The 24,279-nt window shown below is 34.6% G+C and overlaps 1 pseudogene; it reads left to right on the forward strand.

The window, feature by feature from the left end:
* The first annotated feature begins 2,820 nt into the window (after nucleotides 1-2,820).
* LOC124104797 (high mobility group protein B1-like) lies at nucleotides 2,821-3,455 on the forward strand (annotated as a pseudogene).
* Nucleotides 3,456-24,279: the final 20,824 nt, after the last annotated feature.

The raw sequence follows: 24,279 nt of genomic DNA on the forward strand, positions 1-24,279 counted from the left end.
GAATACATATTGCAATTGGTCTGACAAGAAGCCTTTATAGCACACAGTTAGCAGATCCATCTAATATTAAGAGCTCAGTCCGTGAGCTTATCTCCCAAAAGAGCTCAGTCAGAAACCACATTTGATATCAGAGCAAAAGCAGTGTCCTAGCTAACTAGAGAACACATAACAATCTTTACCTAGCTATCCAGGTCATCACCCATTGACCTTTCCAGAATTGCAGGAAAGATTAAATAGTGGTCTGTCCTTACCAAAGAACACCAGTAGTGGTCAGAATAGGAGGCTGTCTCCTCAAATGCGTAAAATATTATGAAAAACCAAAGAGTCACAGTACTCCAAAAGACGCTAACAAAGCTCCTAAACTGGGATCCCCCCAAAATAGACATGTATGAAATGAGAGCTTGAGAATTTAAAATAATACTCATAAAGAATTCATTAAACTACAAGAATATGTGGCTAGACAGTGTAATTACCTTTGTTAAATAATGCATGAAAGTGAAAAGTTTGACAAAAATTAAATAAAAAATAAAACCAATAGAGAAACAGAAATCCTATAGATGAATACAGTGAATGAAGTAAAAAAAAATCAATAGAAGGCATGCACAGAACATTCACACAAACAGAAGAATCATTGAGCTGGAAGACAAAACATTTGAAATTATCCATTCAGAGAAGAAAAACACAAAAGAATGAAATAAATAGGGAAAAAAAGGATGAAGAAAACTTATGAAAATTATGGGACAACATCAAGAGACTAGTCTTTTGCATAATCTTTTACTTTCAGAAGTAAAAGAAAAAAGGTTGGGGGGAAAAAAAAAACAGCTGAGAACTTCCCTAATCAGAGTAAACCTACCAATTTCAGGTATAGAAATCAGAGCTCTCCAATCAATCTCATGCTAAAGGAAAGTTGTTAACAAGACCCGTAACAATAAAGATATCAAAAATAAAAAAAAAAACAAAGAAAATCCTCCAAAAGCAGCAAAACATAAGAAACTTAGCAAATATATAAAAAGTGTCAATGTGACTACTGGCAAATTTCTCATCAGAAATCCTAAAGGCCAGGAAAGAATTGGATGATATGTTTAAAGTGATAAAGGAGGGGAAAAAACTGCCAACCAATAACATTATACCCAGCAAAATTATCTTTCATAAACAAGGAGAAAAATAAAAATTTTCTTAAACAAAAACTAAGGTAGTTCATCACCACTATGCCTGCCTATAGGAATTGCAAGAGTGGTTTAAGCTCAAACAGTAGGCCACTAATTAATATAAAACTTATAAAAGTGCAAATATCAATACCATAAGTAATACAGAGCCATATTCATATACTCTAGAACTGTAATCATGGTGTATAATGCAGTTTTATTCCTAATATAATCATGGAAAGAAGTCATTAATCACCATTATGGCTAAAGAAAAATTTAAAGGACCAGGCATGGTGGTGCAAAACTGTAATCCCAGCTGCTCTGGAGGCTGAGGCAGGAGAATGGAGAGTTCAAAGCCAATCAACAAAAGGGAGGCCTCAGTGAGACCCTATCTCTAAGCTCTAAATAAAGTAAAAATAGGGCCAGGTATGTTGCTCAGTGGTCAAGTGCCCCTGAGTTCAACCCCAAGTACCCCCAAAAAGAAAATTATAAAGGGGTACATATTACAATAATATAAATTCTAACAACCAAAAATTAATGTTAAGTTGTTATCAGTTTGCAATAAACTAATATAAGATATTTTATGTTAGCCTTCTCATAAACACAAGCAAAAATCTATTGTAGATGCACAAAAGTGGAAAAGAGTCAAAGCATATCACAACAGAAAACCAAAATATCACAAATAAAGTCAGTGAAAGAAGAAAAATAAAGTGTCTACAAAACAACCAGGAAACAAAAGATGGCAGTAGTAAGTTACATATTAATATTTTCCTTAAATTTATATGGATTAAATTATCTAACAAAAATTATCCAACACAGAGTGACCAAAAATATTTTAAAACATAATGTCCAACAATGTGCTACCTATAAGGGACTCACTTTACTTTTAAGGACATGCATAGAAAGGAAGTAAAGGGGTAGAAAAATGTGTCCCCTTCAAATGGAAACTGAAAGAGAACAAAGGTAGCTAAAATCAGAGAAAATAGACTTTATGTTAAAAACCTTAAAAAGAAAAAGGACATATAATTACAAAGGGATCAATTCCTCAAGAAGACATAATGATAGTATACACATATTCACCCAATGTCAGAGCACCTAATTATGTGAAACAAATGTTAAAAGATATGAAAGGAGAGATAAATAGCAAAACAGAACTCATAGGGGGATTCAATACCCTGCTCTCATCAATGGACAGATGAATCATTCAGACATAAAATTAATAAGAAAACACTAGTCTTGAAAGATACTTTACACCTAATGGACCTAACAGACAAATGCATAATCTCCCCTCCAAAGCAAAAGCATCCCATTTTTCTTGAGCACACATGGAACATTCACCAGGGTAGAGTGTATGTGAGACCACAGACAAATCTTAGGAGTTTGAGAAGACTGAAATTATGATAAGTATCTTTCTGACCATAATGTTCAAAACTAGAAGTCAATAATGGGAGGTATTTCAGAAAATTAACTAATACATGGAAATCAAACATATTTCTATGAAGAAAATTTTTTAAAAAATTAAAAACAATTTTCTGACAAAGGAAAATGGAGGCATCTGGCTCCTTCTCTCACAGCCATTGCAGTGCATTGAGCTCCACAGAGATAGCGCTGGGGCAAGTGAGAGCTGAACAGGCACTGGGTGCCTCTGGGCCTCTCTGAGGAAAAACAACTAAACATGGGCAAAGGAAATCCTAAGAAGCTGAGAGGCAAAATGTCACCCTATGAATTCTTTGTGCAAGCTTGCTGGGAGGAGCACAAGAAGAGGCACCCAGATGCTTCAGTCAACTTCTCAGAGCTTTCTAAGAATTGCTCAGAGGTAGAAGAACATGTGTGCTAAAAAGAAGGGAAAATTTGAAGCCATGCCAAAGTCAGGCAAGGCCTGATATGAAAGAGAATGAAAACCCATATCCTTCCTAAAGGGGAAACAAAACAGAAGTTCAATGATCCCACTGCACCCAAAAGGCCTCTCTGTTGGCCTTCTTCTTCTTCTATTCTGAGTATCACCCCAAAATCAAAGGAGAACAATCTGGCCTATCCATTGGTGATGTTGCAAAGAAACTGGGAGAGATATGGAATCCCTCTACTGCAGATGATAAGCAACCTTATGAAAATAAAGCTTCTAAGCCAAAGGAAAAATACAAAAAGAATTTTGCTACCTACTGAGCTAAAGGAAAACCTGATGCAGCAAAAATGGGAGTTATCAAGGCTGGAAAAAAAAAAGCAAGAAAAAGAAGAAAGAGGAAGAAATAAAGAGGAGGAGAAGAGGAAGAGGAAGAAGAGGAAGATGACGAAGAAGATGATGCTGAATAAGTTAGTTCTAGCAGAGTTTTTTTTCTTGTCTACAAAGCATTTAATCCACTGTACACAACTCACTCCTTTTAAAGAAAAAAAGATTGAAATGTAATACTGTGTAAAACTTGTTTTTAAACTGTACAGTGTCTTTTTTTGTATAGTTAACACATTACCAGATGTGTCTGTAGATAGCTCTGCCCTGGTGGTATTTTCAATAGCCATTAACCTTACCAGTATGAGGATTGTACACTGGCATGGAAATTTAAAGAAGGTTCTTGTTGGTGCACAGTACAAATTAGTTACACATGGAGATGCTAGTTCTTCATCTTCAGTTGTCTCTGATGCAGCTTATACTAAATAATTGTTGTTCTGTTGACTAAATACCTCTCTGTAATGGCAAGAAAAAAAGTTGTAGCTGTTTTGTTGACACTCTGAATGCTTCTAAGTAAATACAATGTTTTTATTTTAAAAAAGAGAAAGAAATGGATGTACAACATACCAGAATTTATGAGATGAAGGAAAAGCAGTTTTAAGAAGGAAGCATATAGCAATAAATATCTATGTGAAGAAAAATTAAAGATCTCCAATAAACATCTTAATGTTACACCTCCAGGAAATAGAAAATCAAGAACAACATAAGCTCAAAGTTAGAAGATTGAAAGAAATTATAAATATCAAAGCAAAAATAAAGAGCAGGCAAATTATATGAAAGATAAACAGAACTAAGGGATAAACAAAATCAATAAAACTTAGCAAGATTTAAAAAAAAGAGAAGACTCAAATAAATAAAAGTACAACAAAAGAAAAATTATAACCAATAACAAAAAATAAAAAGAATTATAAAAGGTTATTATGAAAGATTATATGCTAAAAATTGGATAATCTATCAAAATAGATGAATTTTTAAACACATAAAACCAAATCAAGACTAAATCATAAAGAAATAAGAAATCTAAACAGAACAATAGTGAGTTAGGAGACTAAATCAACAAAAGTATTCAGTCAAAATAATCCAAAGACCTGATGGTTTTACTACTGAATTATACCAAACATTTAAAGAATAACTAATACAAATCCTTCACAAATTCTTCAGGGAGATCAAAAGGAAGCAAATGAAAACAAACTTATTTTATGAGGCCAGCATTACCTAGATTCCAAAGCTATACAAAAGCATCGTAAGAAAGGAAAATTACATGCCACTGCTCTTGATGAATATAGATGCAAAAATCCTCAATACAATATTGGCAAGCCAATTTCAACAACACATTGACAGAATCAGCAAACATCATTCTTAATGACAAGAAGCTTAAGTTTTCCTGCTAAGATCAGAAACAAGGGAAGGATGCCCCTCTTGCAATTTTGTATTCAATGTCCTACCTAATATAGTAAGATGAAAATGAAAATAAAAAATAAGTATATTGAGAAGGAATAAATAGCTGTCTTTGTCAATGATATGGCTGTGTACATAGGAAATCTGAAATAACTGACAAAAACGTTTTAGGTACTAATACGTGATTATAGCAAGGTTGCAGTTTAAATGATTAACATACAAAAAGTCAACTGCTTCCTGGCATTGAATAAATGGTATTCTGAAATTGAATACACATTGTTCTTTATATTAGCACTAAAAAAATTAGTTCTACATGTAATAAATAAATATGTACAAAATCTAGATGAGGAAACACAAATGGCAGAAGCCATGTTGTCTGTCTTCTACTTTCCACCTATTTTGAAAGAAAAGGGTCAGCCAACTTTGTCACATGGGTATTGATGTAGGAAGAAGCACTCTTTTAACCTTTGTCATTAATCTTCATGGAAGAAATGACATGATTTATTATTTTAAAATTATGTGAACTTGGAGATTCAGATGCCCTGGGTAAAAACTTAAATCATTATTTAAACCTAATCAATGAGTTGTCAAATTCCAGGCTCTCCATTGTGACCCATATTTCTAAAGAAAAAAAAATGGCTCGATATATCAGATTAAAATTCTGTTCACAATGAGAGTATTTTAGGTAACTGACTGTGCCATTCTAAATCTAGTCACTAATTTTTTTAGCATATCAACAGGCTTTTTCTTTTTTCTTTCTTTCTTTCTTTCTTTCTTTTGTATTGGGAATTGAACCTAGGGATGCTTAACCACAGAGCCACATTCCCAGCCCTTTTTATTTTTTTATTTTGAGAGAGGGTCTCTTTAAGTTTTTTAAGGACTCACTAGCTTGCTGAGACTGGCTATGAACTTGTGATCCTCCTGCTTCAGCCTCCCCATTTGTTGGGATTACAGGTATGTGCCACCATACCTGGCACCAGCCTTCTTAATGTGTACTAATAATAATCTTAATTAGAAACAATAAATACAAACTTATTATGGATCTAGTTTTGCCTCTCACATGGAAAGTAGTTGTTTACAGATTAAGTAAAACCATATTGTTGGAACACAACTTTATGGTGGGAAAGTATTTTGAGTTTAGGTTAATGTAAGAAAATTAAAGTGCTTGAATTTATACATGTTTGTAGAACTTAATAACAGTGTCTTTTATGGACAGACAACTTTGGATGATAAACCAACCATTAGAGATCAGAGTTCAAATAAACAATATAACAAGTCACAGTCCAAGGGTAAATATGATGTTAATGAATGAAGTGGTTTATTGCCTATTTCCAGAGTAATGTCTTGCTTATTTCTTTACTCATCAGACTCTGTGCAGAAAAATGCCTTAAAAACTGGAATAAGTGCTATACAATGTGATCTCAACTCTGCACTAAAAAGAAGTTATGTGAAAATGTATACTTGTGAAAATATTAGAAGATAATACACATATAATATTAGTGACTAAGAATATGGTTGATTTTTTTCTTTTTTTCTTTATGCTTTTTTATATTTGCAAATGTACTATGCCTGCATATCTTTTAATATCAGTGAATGATATGGATAAATATAAAAAAAATTAAGTGACAAGATTCTGACACAATTTTTTATAGAAGACAAATACATGAAATTGAATGTAGTTTAAGTTCCAACTCTACTCTTTATAACCATATGCACTTACAAAGTATTGCCTTCTTATAATTCCATATTGCAGTTTGGGGAGGATGCCTTGCAAGGAAGGTAGCCATGTGCCCTTTAAGGATCTTCTATAGTGAGTTTCACTCCTGCTGTGGGCTGCATGGATATTGATTACAATAAGATCAAGCATTCCATGCCTAACCTGCTGCCTATCTCTCCACTCTCCCATCTATTGATTTGGATATCCTTTCTCTAGGGCAGGTAAAATATGCAATTATACTAATGAGCAGAAAAGTAATTAACAGGATGAAAAATGCCCAAAGTCCATTTTAGATGAAGCTTTATCCCAAACATTAAATTAGTTAAAAGTAACGAGGTAGGAGATAAGGCCTCTGAACAGTCTAATAACCAACTGGAATGACCCCTTTTAATGAAATAGGAACAAATGCAATTATGACAGCATCATGCCAGGATGCCTTTGCTTATAAAGTTACCTGAGCAAGACAAATTCTGGGATCACCTTCCAATCCCAGGCATTCTGAGAGATGAGGGTCTTGTCGCTATTCCTTGGTCCCCAATAACAAATGTTACCTAATTAAACAAAAGTGCTGATTTCCAGAAAGAAGACAATGCACAACAGGAGAAAAGTTTAGGTAGTCATGACTTATACAGCAATGTAAATAATCAAGTTCTCAATAGTGTATTTAAGAACATCGTGGGGTTATTAATGATGGTAAGATGTGATGATCATTATTATACAAAGTACATGTATGAAGACATGAATTGGTGTAAATATACTATGTATACAACCATAGACATGAAAAATTGTGCTCTATATGTGTAATAAGAATTGAATGCATTTAGCTGTCATATATACATAATAAAAAGAACATAGATTTTCTAATCACTTTTCTCAAATCTCCTAATCATTAATTCATTTGTTTATTTATTCAATTTCAAACATAAACTGAGAAATTTTTAGGTGTAGGGTCCAGTTCTAGAGAAGTTTCAGAAAGTATTAAAAAGATCAAAGACACAGAGAATGGCAAGTTTGGGCTTTTAACTCTGGTTCAGTCATAAACAAGTTGCATAAGGCCGACTCAGGTTTCAGGGACCAGAGGTTTATAGGATTTCTAAGATCCTTTCTAAAAACTAAAATTAAGATTACATAACAATTAAAATGAAAAGTTCTGCAGCTTAAGTCTTATCAGTGTCATAGAATTCCACCTCTGTAGCTGGGTTTGGTCTTTTGCTTCAGTGTGACTTTAAACAAGCCATTTGACCTCATTGGAACTCTATTTTCTTTTACATAAATTTGGGATAAACTGTGTTCCTTAACTGTTGTGGCAGTTAAATGAGACCATAAATATGAATAAAGTGCTTTGCACAGTGCCTGTCACAGGGCAGGCTCATGTTGAATGGTAGCTGACAGTGCTGTCAGAGAGCAGGCCACGAGCAGGCTTTGTATGTTTTGTACGTACTACAGCAGGACAGAGCTGCTCCCTTTTTTGCTTTCCCTAGAAAAATACATATGGTCTGATTGACACCCAGTAAGAGAGTGCACCTGGCCGTAGGTATTCTTCCCCCCCGCCCCCCCCAGTCAATTGAATTCACTGAACTGGCTTTCACAATGAAAAAAAGCAAATGTTTGGGATGGAACCCTTTCATCAGTGCAGCAGAACACCAGCATTGCAAATAAACATTTTGATCAAACATTTCATCACATAGATTGTGTTTGCCCATAAAAGCACTTGGGCACCTACATGTACTGGTTTTTTCCTTCCCAAAATATTTGCTTGGAAGTTTCTCAGCACAGTTGAGGGCTCCAACTTTTTTTTATTATTTCTTTGTGTGTGTGTGTGTGTGTGTGTGTGTGTGTGTGTCTTTTTAAAGCATGAGCCATCCAGATTCTATGTCATTATTAATGCTTTTTTATTTGACTATGGCCAATGGTACATGATGACCAATATTTCACATTGAGTGAATGAAGTATACCTTTTCATTATGTTCTCTGATTTATTTCCTAACTTGCCAGGGTGAAACTCATGGTCCCAACTCTGCATCTGTTGCTGTCCTCTTAGGTGGTTTTATCATCTTGATTCTCATACTTATTCATTAAAACTATTCTTTTATATTATGTTTTAGACTCCAGAATTCAAAGAAAAATAAGCTATGGTCACCTCTTCCAAGGTGCTCAAAACCTAGAGGAAGACAGAAATGAAAAAATGGGAGATGATTTCATCATATTATGAAAAATTCTGTCATTAAGATACATCCTACTTATAAGGAAGCACAGAAGATTAAGTTCCCCAACATGCCAGGGAATGACATAAGGTCAGAAGGAATGAGGACAGAAGAAGCAATAATGTAGCCAGGCTTTACAGTGTAAAGTTTTATCAAGATAGTACAAACTGATTAATTGTCAAGAGGGAAGAGCATGTGCAAAAATCTCTGTTTTAGTCAGCTTTTTCACTGCTATGACTACATGACAGGACCAGCACAACTGTAGAGGAGGAAGAGTTTATTTGAGGGCTTGTGCTTTCAGCGGTTAGTCCATAGAAGGCAGGCTTCATTCCTCAGGGCGTGAGGTGAGGCTGGACATCATGGTGGTAGAGGGTGGCAGAGGGTAGTACCTCATATCGTGACCAAAGAGCAGAGAAAGACTTAACTTGCCAGATACAAATGTATACCCAAAAGTCATACCCCAATTCCCATCTCCTCTAGCCACACCCTACCACTTCAGTTACCACTTAGTTAATCCCTAAAGGGAATTAATTCACTGACTGGGTTAAGACTCTCACAACAAAATCATTTCTCCTCTGAACCTTATTGCATTGTCGCACCCATGAGCTTTGTTGGGGGGGGGGGTCCCTCACATTCAATCCATAACAATCTCCTTGCAAGAAAGAGCAAGGCACATCAGAAGAAGCAGAAAGACTTTGCAAAACGGGAGCATGAGTAGACATAAGACCAGGAATGTGGACTCTTCCTGGATTTTTAAAAGACATGTCTGTCCTTCTGAGGAGTTTTGGCTTTATTCTGTAGGAAGTTCGGTGATTTTGGATGTGTTGGAGAAGGATTTGGGTTTTAGAAAGATATGTCTGGCTATAAGTTCCGTGGGAGTTGAATTGGCAGAGAAAAAGACAGGGCTTAGAAACCACTTATAAAGCTATTAAAGTAGTAAAAGCAAAAGATGATGAGAGTCTGAGACAAGGTAGAGACAATAAGAATGTGGAGGAGTGTATGATTGCAAATGTTACCTAGGACACAGAGTGAAGAGAGATGGGAGGTGAGGAAGTTGAGGTTGATTCCTGGATTTCTACATCTTACTGTGAGACACATAAATCTGACAAGCACACACAGATTAGACATCTCTTAAAAACATGTTATAAGTATACAATGCACTAAGAATTCCTAAGCAAACTGCACTATTAAATGTTTAACCATTTATGAATTTGTTATTAATATTTTATTATTGTGTTCTTAATAGAACATGAGGAAAGAAAGCCTCAAAGCAATTTCCAGAAAATCTACTTGCCATAGTCTATTAATTTCTTGAGAAGAAGTGTGCACATACAGAATTTTATCCCAAACATCATAGGAAGTAAGACTGCAACTTAATCATTTCTTTGCATTGTGGTGGTATTAGTGTTTTGATTTTTAACTGTTTTATTGTTAAATATATTAAAAAATATAATATGTTGAAGTTTTAAAAGGTAACCATAAAACAAGTTTCCTTATCTGGCTCTAAAAAATGAAGTATGACCAATACTTTAAAGACATGTATGGGTTTTCATTGATCTCATCACCTTCTCCCAAACTTTTTCACTCTCTGGTAACTTAAAATTTTGATTTTTTGGAGTTAGTTATCTTCTTACCTTTTGATTTGGTTTTCAGCCACACACACACACACACACACACACACACACACACACACTTAATCAGTAGTGATCATTTTGCATATACAGTCATGATCATTTACTAATGAATTACATTTTTTAAGGGCTGTGACATTAGGCAATTTACTTGTTGGGTAAGCATCATAAAATTTACATACAAAAGCTTAGATTGTATAGCCTACTATACACCTAGGCTATATTGTATAGCATAGTTTAATTTTTTTAAGTATTTTGTTAAAAAAAATTAGACACAAACATGTACATCAGCCAAGGACTGCCCAGGGTCAGGATTATCAATATCACTGTCTTCCACCTCCACAAATTGTCTCATTGGAAGGTATTGAGGAGCAATAATCACATGAAGCTGTCATTCCCTATTATAACAATGCTTTCTTTTGGAATCTCTCCTGAAGGACTTACCTAAGCCTGTTTCATGGCGAACTTTTTTAAATAAGTGGGAGGACTACATTCTATTAACGAGTACAAAAATACATAAACCAGTAACATTGTCATTTGTTACCATTACCAAGTATTGGGTATTGTACGTAATTATGTATGCCATACTTGTATACAACTGGTAGCGCAGCAGGTTTGTTTATACCAGCATTACCACAAACTCATGAGTAATGCATTGCACTACCACCTTACTACAGCTACATCACTGGATGACAGGAAAGTTTTAGCTCTATCATAAATTTATAGGACCATGGTCATATATATAATTATCATTGACCAAAATATTCTGCAGAGAATGAATATGAATTAAATCTTATTTATGTAATTCTGTTATTTCTTTTTCTTTTTGCCAAACAATATATTAATGAGATAGTTATAGATAATATTTACTCTTTGACTCCAGCATAGCATTGTCATTATAAACATATCCTGGGTTTTGCATCCATTCTCCTGTGGACTGGTCTATTAGAAACATTCCTGCTTTGAACATTCTTGAGCATGTCTCCTTATGTATTTGTACATGAAAATAGCTAATCAGCATTCTTTTGCTTAAAATATTTGCCTATGATATGTTCTCTCAATTTTAAAGATTTGGGATTCCTCATATTTTAGAAGCAGTTTGTATTAACTCTAAGTATAATATTTGCATTTGTATATAACTCTTAACAGTAGCAGTTATATATAAATACACACATAAATATATAGATTGTCTCCATATACATATATAGATTTCTACTACCTGATAAGTTTATTAAATATTGAGAGAAGGATTACTATCAACTAGAATTGGAGAGTTGCTACTATGAGAAGGAAGGAAAGCTAATGTTACAATTAGGGGAAAAATGGAATTCGATTGATATGACATTTATACTAAGAAACAAATAAAGAACACCAGGGAGGAGGACAGTATAAACACGAGTATCACATATGGAAATTGTAGCATATGACTTAAGAAGCAGGGATTACTGGAAGAAATTGGAGCCCTGTCTGGAGAAAGAAGAAAAAAAGGTAGTACAAAGGACATGGCAAGTTTCTGAAGAAGTCTTAATAGTGAAGAATATTCTATCTCTGGAAGACTGCCTGGGAATGCATATATCTAGGGAACCAGAATGTGACAATGGACAAAGGATGGCACACTAGGCTAAATATGCATTGGACCCAAAGGTTAAGTGGAAATTACTGTGATCATGAATCACTAGCACCTTAGAAGAGTCGTGGGGTGATGAATTTGGGCTGGCCTACATTAATATGTGTAGTAGATGTGTTTTTCTTTGACCAGCACCACCATGCTTCTTCCTTTCGTGAATGCTCATTCTTGGCACTTGAACACTGCCTCTGGCTTCACAAGACCCTTGCATCCCTGCCAACCAGTGCACATCCCTCTGTTTAGAGGATATTTTAATTTTCCTATTCCCAAAGAAAAGTTGCAGTCATCCTCAATGAGAAATTTTCATCTATGTGTCTCGGTTTTAATCAAAGTGTAGAATCACTTTTGGAAGTAAACTTTTCTTGTGTTGACTTCTTTTGATGGAACATTTTGTTGAAGAGTTTGTAGAGACCAAAAGAGTAAGCAGCAATAAACACAATGACATAAGTCAAGATGCCATCAGAGAGGTGGAAAGCTACCTTCATCGCATGACATTTTTGTCTCCTGAGGATATGGAGCTCAGTCAACATAGGAAAAAGTTTTCAGAAGACAAAGGCATGTTGCAAATGAATTATTAAATTGGGAACACTTTTAATAGAGTCATTCTTAGTATTATGTAATTTTATTATGAGTATCTTCAAATTTTTTAACCTACCCAAAACTCTAGCATTTCTGAATATATTGAAAGTACCAGATGTTTGAGGACCTCAGCAGTAGATACACGTTCTGGTAGTGTGCTGAACATATCCAATTTAGTGAACAAAGGCACACAGGCAGTGTTAAATATCTTTTATATGAGTGAATGTTGTCCCTTGCCTTGAGGAGGGCCATCTGATAAACCTATTTGGATTAACTTAAGGCTGACATATGTTGATAATGTTTAGTTAGTACTTAAATGTTTAGCAGATACTTGCAAAGCTTATCACAAAGAATTCTATTCAGGTAGTGAGAAATTTCAGACAAAGACACGAAACCCACAGAGAAACCACTAGGAATGGAGATAATACATTAATTCAGCCTACTTCCTAAAACAAAACAAAAAAAATCAAAGGCATGAAGGTTAAAAGGAAAAACATGTAGCGGAACTTATTTCATCCATTTCTTAAATAATATTAAGTATACTAAGGACAGAAACTAGCTGAATGGAAGGATAGTAACAATAAATGTAGTAAATAAGGAAAAGTTGTAATATATTTAAAGGTGTTAGGTATTTTTAAAAAGTATTTAGAGGAAGAAAAGGAGTTCAAGAAACCAAAATAAAGAAAAGCTTTAAAAAAATCCCTTTGTTGAACCTCTGAGCCAGCAGTTCCTAAGCATCTGCTTTGTCCTCAACACTTGGAATCTAAAGACAAATTAGACATGGCCCTATTTAGTCTAGTGGACATACATGAATGATAGAAAGAGACAAGCTCTTGTTTTTTAAGTGCTCTAATAAAATGGGTAAGTGTGCTTTGGGGACTCCCAACAATGGTAAACAATTCAGGGAGTCTTTAGGGACAAGAAAACATTTGCACTGGATCCTAAGAACGGGGTATGATTTAATCAACAGTGATGAAGAGGAGAGAAGAAACATTCCAGGCGCAGACACAGCTAATGCAGCAGTATGCATGTATCAGAGAACAACAATTTGAAGAGAGGTGAAAAGCTGTGGTAGCCAAGGCATAATTAAACAGGGAGCAAACTAGGGGTATGTGGCTAGGACGGGTGGAGTGAGGGAGTCGCTTTGTAGGCAGTAGGTCTGGAAAGGAGCCAGTCTTCCCAACACACATTAATAGTTTCTACATACACTGCGTACATTTGTATGCTGCCCTGTGTTTTGATCATATGAAACAGCAAACTTAAAAGGGCTGTGAAACAAAGTAGTGTACTTTTGTTTTCACCATGGGTGTGCTTGGTGTTACATAGACCCAGAGTATAAAAACCAAGCTTACAAAACAGATAAAATAGGATGTGATTATTTTGTGAACAAGGGGATTTTTAAGTTTATAAAAGGACTTATGTTCTTAGTCCTCAAATACGAAACTAGTGCCTAAGCTTGCCAACTGCCTGGATGTGTCAGGAATCGCCTGAAATGGAGCTATTCTTGAAACGCTTCTGACTCCTCTGTACGAAAATTTTCTTCTGTTTTGTTTATAAAGTTTAAGTTCAGTATATACAGAACTTAAAAACATTTCTCTGTAAGACGTGAGTTTGTATTTCCACTATGGTTTTTAGTAAACATTGTAACTTTAGCTTCCAGCCAGCATGCCCTCCCTTCCCTTATCAATAAACAATCTGAAAGGCTGAAAGGAAAGGAATCACTCAAATCAAAGTAAGCACTCAAATCAGAACAGACCAGAGCTGCAGCTGGGAGGGGGGCGGGGCTCTGGATCCATAGGGAACATTACTGGGAGCACTCCTATCAAAGATTACTGGAAATTAGCAGGGGTGAGAAGAACCAGAAACACGTGGATGGTAATGTGTCTTGACCTCAGTGGGAGTAAATGAGATGACTGCACTCTCATAATAGGTGTATGATGCTCCAAAAATCTCCTAAGTGGCATCTGTGTTTGGAAACTTAGTTAACCAAAGCTCATAAGTTACTGTCTTTATCAGTTGTTATTCTTTCCTGTTTGAATTTGTAGTGAACCAGTTTTTCCTTGCTTCTTCCTTCCTTTCTCTATATCTCCCTTTCTTCCTTGATTTCTTCCATCCTTCCTCTCTCTCTTTATTCTCTTCCTCTCTCCTCCTTCCCTCCATTCTTCCTTTAAAATAACACATCCAAGTTTAGATGGATGGGTTTTAGAAATAATCTTCTGTATGTATATTTACTTCCATTCCTCTCTGTGATACTATTCTTTATGCCTTAATTTGTGAAAGGCTCAGAGTTTAATATTTGAATTGGTAGATATTAAAACTTTAAAAGTAATCTATATCAGTAAGTCTATAAATACATAAGCAATTTACCTTACTTACCAAGTATCCATGTTCTTCTACAACAAACTGTATTTGTGCATGGATTTTCAATATCTAATGTTAACATGTTAATAATGGCAAAAAACTGAATGTTTACCTCTTAATACAGGGGGGGAAAAGACTGGGTTTGTCTCTGTGTCCTCTTTTCTGTATGATTTGTCTGTAAGTCTATTTTGGTGCCAATATCATGGTGTGTTATCTATTCTCAAAACTTCTAATAAATACTTTACCACAGTTCTCAGCCAATAGAATGTGGCAAGAAAATTAATAAGAATACAAAATATACAATTACAAATTTTTATCCAAAAATTATATGACTGCATAGAAAATCCTAAGGAGTATTGTATTAAACAACAAAAACAATAAAACTTAGTGGAAAAACAATTAAATTCAGCAAGACAGTAGCATATAGGAGTGATATTTTAATATCAATTGTACTTTTATATTTCCATACGTTAGTAACACAAAATTGAAAAATGAAATTAAAACTCTGATCATTTATAATGACATCAGAAGATTAGATATTTAGGAATATATTAAATAAAACATGGTGCAAAACCTCTGAATTTAACATTAATAAACATTGCTGAAAGCCATTAGAGAATTTTGAAATATACCAAGAGATATGCCATTTTCAAGAACTTAAAGACTTAGAATATCAAAATGTTCATCATTGCTAAATCAGTCAATGTATTTAATAAATATCAATCAAAATTCCAGGAAGCAATTTTTGTTTAAAACTAATGAGGTGATTGTTAAAATCATATATGAAAGTAAAGGATCTAGTTAAAACAATTAAAAAAACAAAACAAAGTTGGAAGATACACACTATCTGATTTTAAGACTTATTATTTAAAGCTGCTGTTTTGTATTAACATAATAGTAATCCTATAGATCAATAGAACAGGGTAGGAATTACATAAAGGAACCTGCAGGTTTATGGTCAAATAGTTTCTGACAAAGGTACCAGTTAAAATGCTCACCATCGCTAGCAATCAGAGAAATGCAAATTAAAACTACTCTAAGATACCATCTCACTCCAGTAAGAATGGCAACCATTATGAAGTCAAACAACAACAAGTGCTGGCGAGGATGCGGGGAAAAAGGTACACTCATACATTACTGGTGGACTGCAAATTGGTGCAGCCAATTTGGAAAGCAGTGTGGAGATTCTTGGAAAACTGGAAATGGAACCATCATTTGACCCAGCTATTCCCCTTCTCGGACTATACTCAAAAGACCTAAAAATGGCATACTGCAGGGACACAGCCACATCAATGTTTATAGCAGCACAATTCACAATAGCTAGACTGTAGAGCCAACCTAGATGCCCTTCAATAGATGAATGGATAAAAAAATATGCATTTATACACAATGGAATATTATTCAGCACTAAAAAAATAACAAGATCATGGCATTTACAGGGACATGGATGGCATTAGAGCAGATTATGCTAAGTGAAGTTAGCCAATCCCAAAAAAACAAATGCCGAATGTCTCCTCTGATATAAGGGAGGTGACTCAAAATGGGGTAGGGAGGAAGAACATGAGAAGAAAATTACCTCTAGATAGGGAAGAGAGGTGGTAGGGAAAGGGAGGGTGAATAAGAATTGCATGGAAGAGAGAAGGAGACCCCCTTCGTTATACAGAATACAGGTATGACAATGTGAGGGGGAAAAAAAGAAGCAGTGGGTCACATTAGATTGGGTAGAGAGAAGTGATGGGAGGGGAGCAGAAGGGAAGGGGGGAATGGAAGGACAGCAGAATAAAATAGACATTATTATTGCTGTGGGTATATAGGTGACTGCATGACCAATGTGATTCTGCAACCTGTACACTCAGAAAAATGATAAATTATATCCCATCTGATTCAAATGTATGATATGTCAAGATCATTGTACTGTCATGTGTAACTAATTAAAACAAATAAAAAAAATTAAAAAGATACCAGTTCAATTCAAAGAAAGAAAAAGTCTCTTTAGCAAATATGCCCAAACAACTGGATATTCCTATTTAAACAAATAAACCTCAATTGTCAACACATGCCCACAGAATTTAATTTGAAACAAACCATAGACCTGAATATAAAATTTGAAACTTTAAACTTTCAGAAGTAAAAGTGAGAAAACCTTCATGACCTTACTACAGACAAGGATTTATTAGATAAGATAGGAAATAAAGTTACCAAGGAAGAAAACTAGGAATAACAATCTTCACCAACATTAAAACCTTATCTTCAAATGACAGGGTTAGAAAACTTAAAAGGCAATTAATTGATGGGTAGTAAGTTCTGTGATACACACATCCAAGTCATATAAAGAGTCATTATGATTCAATATTTAAGAATTTAACCAATACAATGACACAACTGACACTAGTTTATTTCACTTAGAATGATGCTCTCCATTTTCATCCATTTACCAGGAAATGCCATAATTTCATTCTTAGTTTTAGTTGAGTAGAACTTCAATGTTTATAAGCACCACGTCTTCTTAAGCTATTCATTTATTAATGGGGCACCTAGGTTGATTCCATAATTTAGCTATTGTGAATTGGGTTGCTATAATCGTTGAAGTGGCTGTGTCACTGTAGTATGCTGATGTTAACTCTTTTAGAAAAAAGTACCAATGAGTGGGATAGCTGGATCATATGGTGGTCCCATCCCTCTTGTTTTGAGCAAAGTCCACACTGCTTTCCAGAGATGTTGTATTAGTCTGTAATCTCCCCCCAACAATGTAGAAGTGTATGTTTTTCTCCACACTCTCACAAACATTTATTGTTGTTTATATTCTTAATCATTGCCATTATCACTGGAGTGAGATAAAATCTTAGTATAATTTTGATTTCTATTTCTCTGATTCCTAGATGTGTTGAACATTTTTCATGTATTTGTTGGCAATTTGTAGCTCTTCTTTGAGAATTTTCTGTTTAGTTTTTTCCAATTTATTGATTTGGTTTGGTTTGGTTTTGCTTTTTGTTTTGTTTGTCGTTGTTGTTGCTTTGGTGTTTTTTGAGTTCTTTATATATTCTGGATATTAATCCCCTATCAGAGGAGTAACTTGCAAAGATTTTCTCCCTTTCTGTAGGCTCTCTCTTCATTATTTTAGTCATTCCCATTGCTGTGCAGAAGCTCTTTAGTTTGAAGGCATCCACTTATTAATTCTTGGTTTTATTCCTTGTGCTTTGGAGGTCTTGTTAAGGAAGTTGGTGCCAGCACCAATATGATGGATGGCTGCCCCTATGTTTTCTTCTTTCAGTTGCAAGTTTCCTGGTCTGATTCCTAAGTCTTTAATCCATTTCAATTTGAGTTTTGTGCAGGGTGAGAGCTAGGGATCCAGTTTCCATTTTCCTACATGTAGTTATCATTAGTTTTCCCAGCACCATTTATTTAAAACATTATCTTTTCTCCAAAACATATATTTTTAATATTTAGTTTTTAGTTTTTGGTGGACACAACATCTTTATTTTATTTTTATGTGGTGCTGAGGATTGAACCCAGCGCTGTGCACATGCCAGGAGAGCACACTACCGCTTGAGCCACATCCCCAGCCCAAAATATATTTTTTGCAACTTCGTTAAGTATCAGATGACTGTAGGTATATGGGTTTAATTCTGTGTCTTTTATTCAATTCCTGTGGTCTTTATGTCTATTTTGATGCCAATGCTTTTTGTTACTTCAGCTGTGAATTATAATTTCAGATCAAGTACTGTGATTGCTCTTCTTGTTCAGTATTACTTTGGGTATTCTGAGTCTCTTGTTCTTCCATATGAATTTAAGCATTCTTTTTAATTCTATGAAGACTGTTATTGATGTTTTGTAGGGATTGAATCTGTATATTGCTTTGTGTAATATGATCATGTTGACATTATCAATTCTGCCTATCCAGGAATATGGGAGGCCTTTTCATCTTTTAAGTTCTTCACTTTTTTTCTTCAGTGTTCTATAATTTTCATTGTAGAAGTCTTTTCCTTCCTTGGTTAGACTTATTCCCAAGTATTTTATTTTATTTTTGTGGTTATTGTGAATAGGATGGTTTTCCTGATTTCTTTCCTGATTTAATTACTATTGGAATCTAAGAAAGCTGTTGATTTATTAGTGTTGATCTTCTATTCTGTTAATTTTTGAACTCATTTATAAGCTCCAGAAGTCTTATGGTAGAGATTTTGGGGCTTCTATATTTAGGATCATGTCATCAGAAACAGAAATAATTTGACTTCTTCTTTTCCTATTTGTATCCCTTTGATTTTCTTCACTTGCATGACCACTCTGGCTAATGTTTTGAGTACTATGTTGAATAAGAGGAGTGAGAGGGAACAGCCTTGTTTTGCACCTGATTTTAAAGAAAATGCTTTTAGTTTTTCTTCATTGAGTATGATATTAGTTTTAGGTTTTTCATAAATAGCCTTTTTGATGATGAGGTATATTCCTTCAATCCCTAGATTCTCCAGTGTTTTTTTCCATAAATGGGTGATGGATTTTATCAAAGGACTTTTTTTCAATCTATTGAGATTATCCCGTGATTTTGTCCTTAGTTTTGTTTAAGTGGTGAATTACATTTATTAATTTGTGTATGTTGAACCAACCTTGTATCCTTGGAATGAAACCTACTTCATCATGGTGTATTATCTTTTTATTTATTCTAATTTTTTATATATTAACACAGAATGAATTTCATTCTTATTACACATATAGAGCACAATTTTTCATGTCTCGTACACATGATCGTACACAAAGTAGAGTCACACCGTTCCTGTCTTCACATATGAACTCAGGGTAATGATGTTCATCTCATTACACCATCTTTCCTATCTCCATGCCCCCTATTTTCTCCTCCTTTTCCTTTGCCCTATGTAAAGTTCTTCCATTCCTCCCGTTCTCTGATCCACATCCCCATTATGGATCAGCCTCTATCAGAGAAAACATCAGGCATTTGGTTTTGGGGGATTGGCTTACTTTACTTAGCATAATATTCTCCAACTCCATCCATTTACCTGTAAATGCCATGATTTTATTCTCTTTCAGTGCTGAGTAATATTCCATTGCATATATATACCACAGTTTCATTATCCATTCATGTACTGAAAGGCTTCTAGTTTGGTTCCACAATTTTGCTATTGTGAATTGTGCTGCTATATACATTGATGTAGCTGCATCCCTGTAGTATACTGTTTTTTAGTCCTTTGGGTATAAACCAAGGAGCGGGAAAGCTGGGTCAAATGGTGGTTCCATTCCAAGTTTTCCATAAAATCTCCATCCTGCTTTCCAGGTTGGCTGCATCAATTTGCAGTCCAATCAGCAATGTGTGAGTGTGTCTTTTTTCCCCACATCCTCATCAACACTTATTGTTGTTTGTATTCTTGATAATTGCCATTCTGACTAGAGTAAGAGGAAATCTTAGACTACTTTTAATTTGCATTTCTCTAATTGCTAGAGATTTGAACATTTTTTCATATATTTGTTGATTGATTATATATCATCTTCTAAGAAATATCTGTTCAGTTTCTGGCCTATTTATTGGTTGTATTATTTGTTTTTTGGTGTTAAGATTTTTGAGTTCTTTATATATCCTCAAGATTAGTGCTCTATCTGATGTGTGAGTGGTAAAAATTTGCTTCAAATATGCAGACTCTTTATTCATGTCACTGATTGTTTCTTTTGCTGAGAAGCAGCTTTTTAGTCTGGATCCATCCTATTTATTGCTTCTTGATTTTATTGCTTGCACTATAGGGGTCCTATTAAGGAAGTCAGTGCCTAAGCCAACATGATAAAGATTTGGGCCTACTTTTTCTTCTATTAGGCACAGTATCTCTAATTTAATTCCTAGGTCCTTATCCACTTTCAGTTGAGTTTTGTGCTTAGTTAGAGGTAGGAGTTTAATTTCATCTGGTTGCATAAGGATTTCCAGTTTTCCCAGTATCATTTGTTGAAGAGGCTGTCTTTTCTTCCATATATACTTTTGGCACCTATGTCAATATGAGATAACTATAATTATATGGGTTTGTCTCTGTGTCCTCTTTTCTGTATGATTTGTCTATAAAGTTTATTTTGGTGCCAGAATGTGTATCATGGTGTATTATCTTCTTGATGTATTTTTGGATGTTGTTTGCTACTATTTTACTAAGGATTTTTACATCTACATTCATCAGGGATATTGGGTCTGTAATTTTCTTTCCTTGATGACTTTCCATCTGGTTTTGGTATTAGGGTTATACTGACTGCATAAAAACTATCTGGGAGTGTTCCCTTCCTTTCAATTTCATGGAATAATTAGAGAAAGACTGGTATTGGTTCTTCTTTACAGGTCTGGTAGAACTCAGTTGAGAATCCATCTGGTCCTGGAATTCTCCTTTTTGGAAGGCTTTTAATTACTGTTTCAATTCCATTACTTGATATTGTTCTATTTACATTTTCCATATCTTCCTAGCTCAATTTAGAAGGTCGTATGTGCCTAGAAATTTCTCACTGTTTTCTAGATTTTCCAGTTCTTTGAAGTATAAATTTTCAAAATAGGTTTGGATGATCCTCTGGATTTCAGAACAGTCTGTGGTGAAATCTTCTTTTTATATCTAATTTTATTGATTTGAAAACTCTCTTTATACTTTATATAGAGTCTTTTAGATCCAATTTTGCTAAGGATTTATCTTTTTTAAATCTTTTTGAAGAACCAATCTTTTTTGCATTGATCCTGGGTATTTTTTTTTAAATCTCAACTTCATGACTTTTATTTCTGATCTTAATTATTTCCTGTCTCCTGCTGATTTTTTACTTAATTTGTTCTTCTTTCTCTAAGGCCTTGAGACGCAGTATAAGCTTATTGTTTGGGGATTGCTCTATTTTTGTTTAAGTAGATAATCAGTGCTATAAATTTTCCTCTTAGAGCTGTTTCACGCCCTACCAGACATTTTGATATTTTGTATCTTAGTTCTTGTTCATTTCTAGAATTTATTGATTTCTACTCTCATTTATTCTTTGATCTATTCTTCATTTTAAAGAGTATTATTCAATCTTCCTGTGTTTATATGGTTTATATTATTTTTTTGCTGTTAATTTCTAGTTTCTTTCTATTATGAGCTGATATGATGCATGGGGTTATACTGATTTTTTTTTTTATTTACTAAGATTACTTTGTGACCTAGAATTTGGTCTATTTTGGAAAAAGCTCCATGAGCTGCCAAGAAGGTAAATTCAGCTGTTTGGGGGTTAAATGTTTTGTATAGTCTGTTAGATACATTTGATTTGTACTATCAATTAATGTCACCAGCTGGCCGGCCAGGCTGGCAAATAAAAAAGCCAAACACACACACACACACACACACACACACACACACACACACAAATACCATTTTGGGGGGCCAGGGATGGCTCTGAGACCTCATGTGTTGGCACCCATCCTAGAATGTCAGGGAAGCAGAGGAGGCAAGAGGCAAGAGAGAATAAAACCCTGAACCCAGCCCCCCTATTTTGGGGGGAAAAGTCATTCATAGAATATTCCACCCAAATAAGGCAAGGGATTGGATTTCAAAGGGTGGAGTCTTGCTTGGTAATGTGTTGTGGTCAGCAGGTTGACATCTTGATCTTGCAAAGCCATACCCATCTCAGGTGCTGTGTGGGATCACAGGCAGAGCAAGAGAAAAGGCACACATACGTCAACAGCCCACGCTAGACCAGTCCCCTCATACACTCAACTGTGTATAGCTCACACACACAGCCCATGGATGGCTTGTGACAATTTAAGTTGAAAACATCTTTATTGATTTTATGTTTTGATGACTTCTATTGGTGATAAGGGTATATTGAAACCACCTAGTACTACTATGTTGGTGGTCTAAGATTTAATGTATTTTTAATGTAAATGGGTGTACTGATATTTGGGGCATATTTACTATCATTATGTCTTCTAATTGGATTGTTTCATTTACCAGGATGTTGTGGCCTTCTTTTATTCTTCTGATTAATTTTTGCTTGAAATCTGCTTTGTCAGATATGAGAATAGCTACTCCTGCTTTCTTTTAGAGTCCATTTGCATGAAATATTTTTTCAACCTGTGGGTTTCTTTGTCTATGAGATGAGTCTCTTATAAACAGCATATAGTTGGATCTTGCTTTATGATCCATTTTGCTAATCTGAGTCTTCATTGGGGAGTTGAGACATTAGCATTCAGTGTTAGAATGGATATGGGCTTGTAGTTTCCTGCCATCTTGATTTTTTGCTGTATTTAATACTGACTTGATTCTCACTTAGTAACTTACTCTTCTATTGACTTTCTTCTATTTGGGAGCTTTGGGATTTGTTTGAGTTCCTTGTGTGCAGATTATCTTTGTGTATTCTTTGTAGTGCTGGCTTGGTGATCATGAATTATTTTAGTTTATTCTTGTCATAGAAAGTTTTTATTTCCCCCTCAAAATTTGAAACTGAGCTTGACCAAGTAATCTTGACTGGCAGTTGTTTTCTTTCAGAGCCTAGAATGTCTCATTCCAGGCCTTCCTTAATTTTAGGGTCTGAAGTGAGAAATCAGAAGTGAGCATTTATTTGTTTGCCTCTAATTGAGACCTGGTGTTTCTCTTTTGCAGCTTTTAATCTTTTTTCTTTATTTTTATGTTAGACCTTTTGATTATGTGTCTTGGAGAACTTTTCATTTCATTACATCTATTTTGGGTCCTATATGCATCCTATATGTGGATATATATTTCATTCCTGTCAAAGGAAAAGTTTTCCTGTAACTATCTCATTGAAAATGTTCTTAATGCCTTTAGCTCATGTTCCCTTCTATCCCAATGATCCTCAGGTTTCGTCTCTTATTGTTGGCCCAGGGTTCTTTTATATTTTATCATATTCTGTAATTTTCCATTTATTGCTTTCTGTGTACTCAGGTTCATCTACCCTCTCTTCGAGGCCTGAAGTTCTGTCTTCAGGGGTTGAAGTTCTATATTCTAGGCAATCTAATCTGTGAATGATGTTTTCAAGTTATTTTTAATTTTATTGTTTGTACCTTTAATTTCTGGGAATTCTTACTGGTTTCTTTTCACTGTTTCTATTTCTTTTTTGAAGTGGTCTTTCATCTCCTGTATTTTCTGTCTTAATTCATCACTTAGATCTTCTTTTAACCATTGAACATTTTAATAATGAGTTTTTAAATAATCTTTCTCTTGGATTTCATCTACTTCCATATCAGTGAGATATTTTGTTAAGGAACTGTGAATTTGGGGGGAAGATATGTTTGCCTGTTTCCTCATGTTTTCATGACGCTTGGACTTATGCATCAATTAAGATAGATTCTATCTCCTCTTTTTTTATTTTTTTAGTGCATAAAGTTTTGTGTGTAATTATCTTATTTTTTCTGGGACTTCTCTCTATTTTTGATATATGAGTATGTATCAA

The sequence above is a fragment of the Marmota monax genome, unplaced genomic scaffold, assembly GCF_021218885.2.
Source record: "Marmota monax isolate L192 unplaced genomic scaffold, Marmota_monax_Labrador192_F-V1.1 WCK01_AAM20220418_F8-fsc00001, whole genome shotgun sequence".
Taxonomy (NCBI): Eukaryota; Metazoa; Chordata; class Mammalia; order Rodentia; family Sciuridae; genus Marmota; species Marmota monax.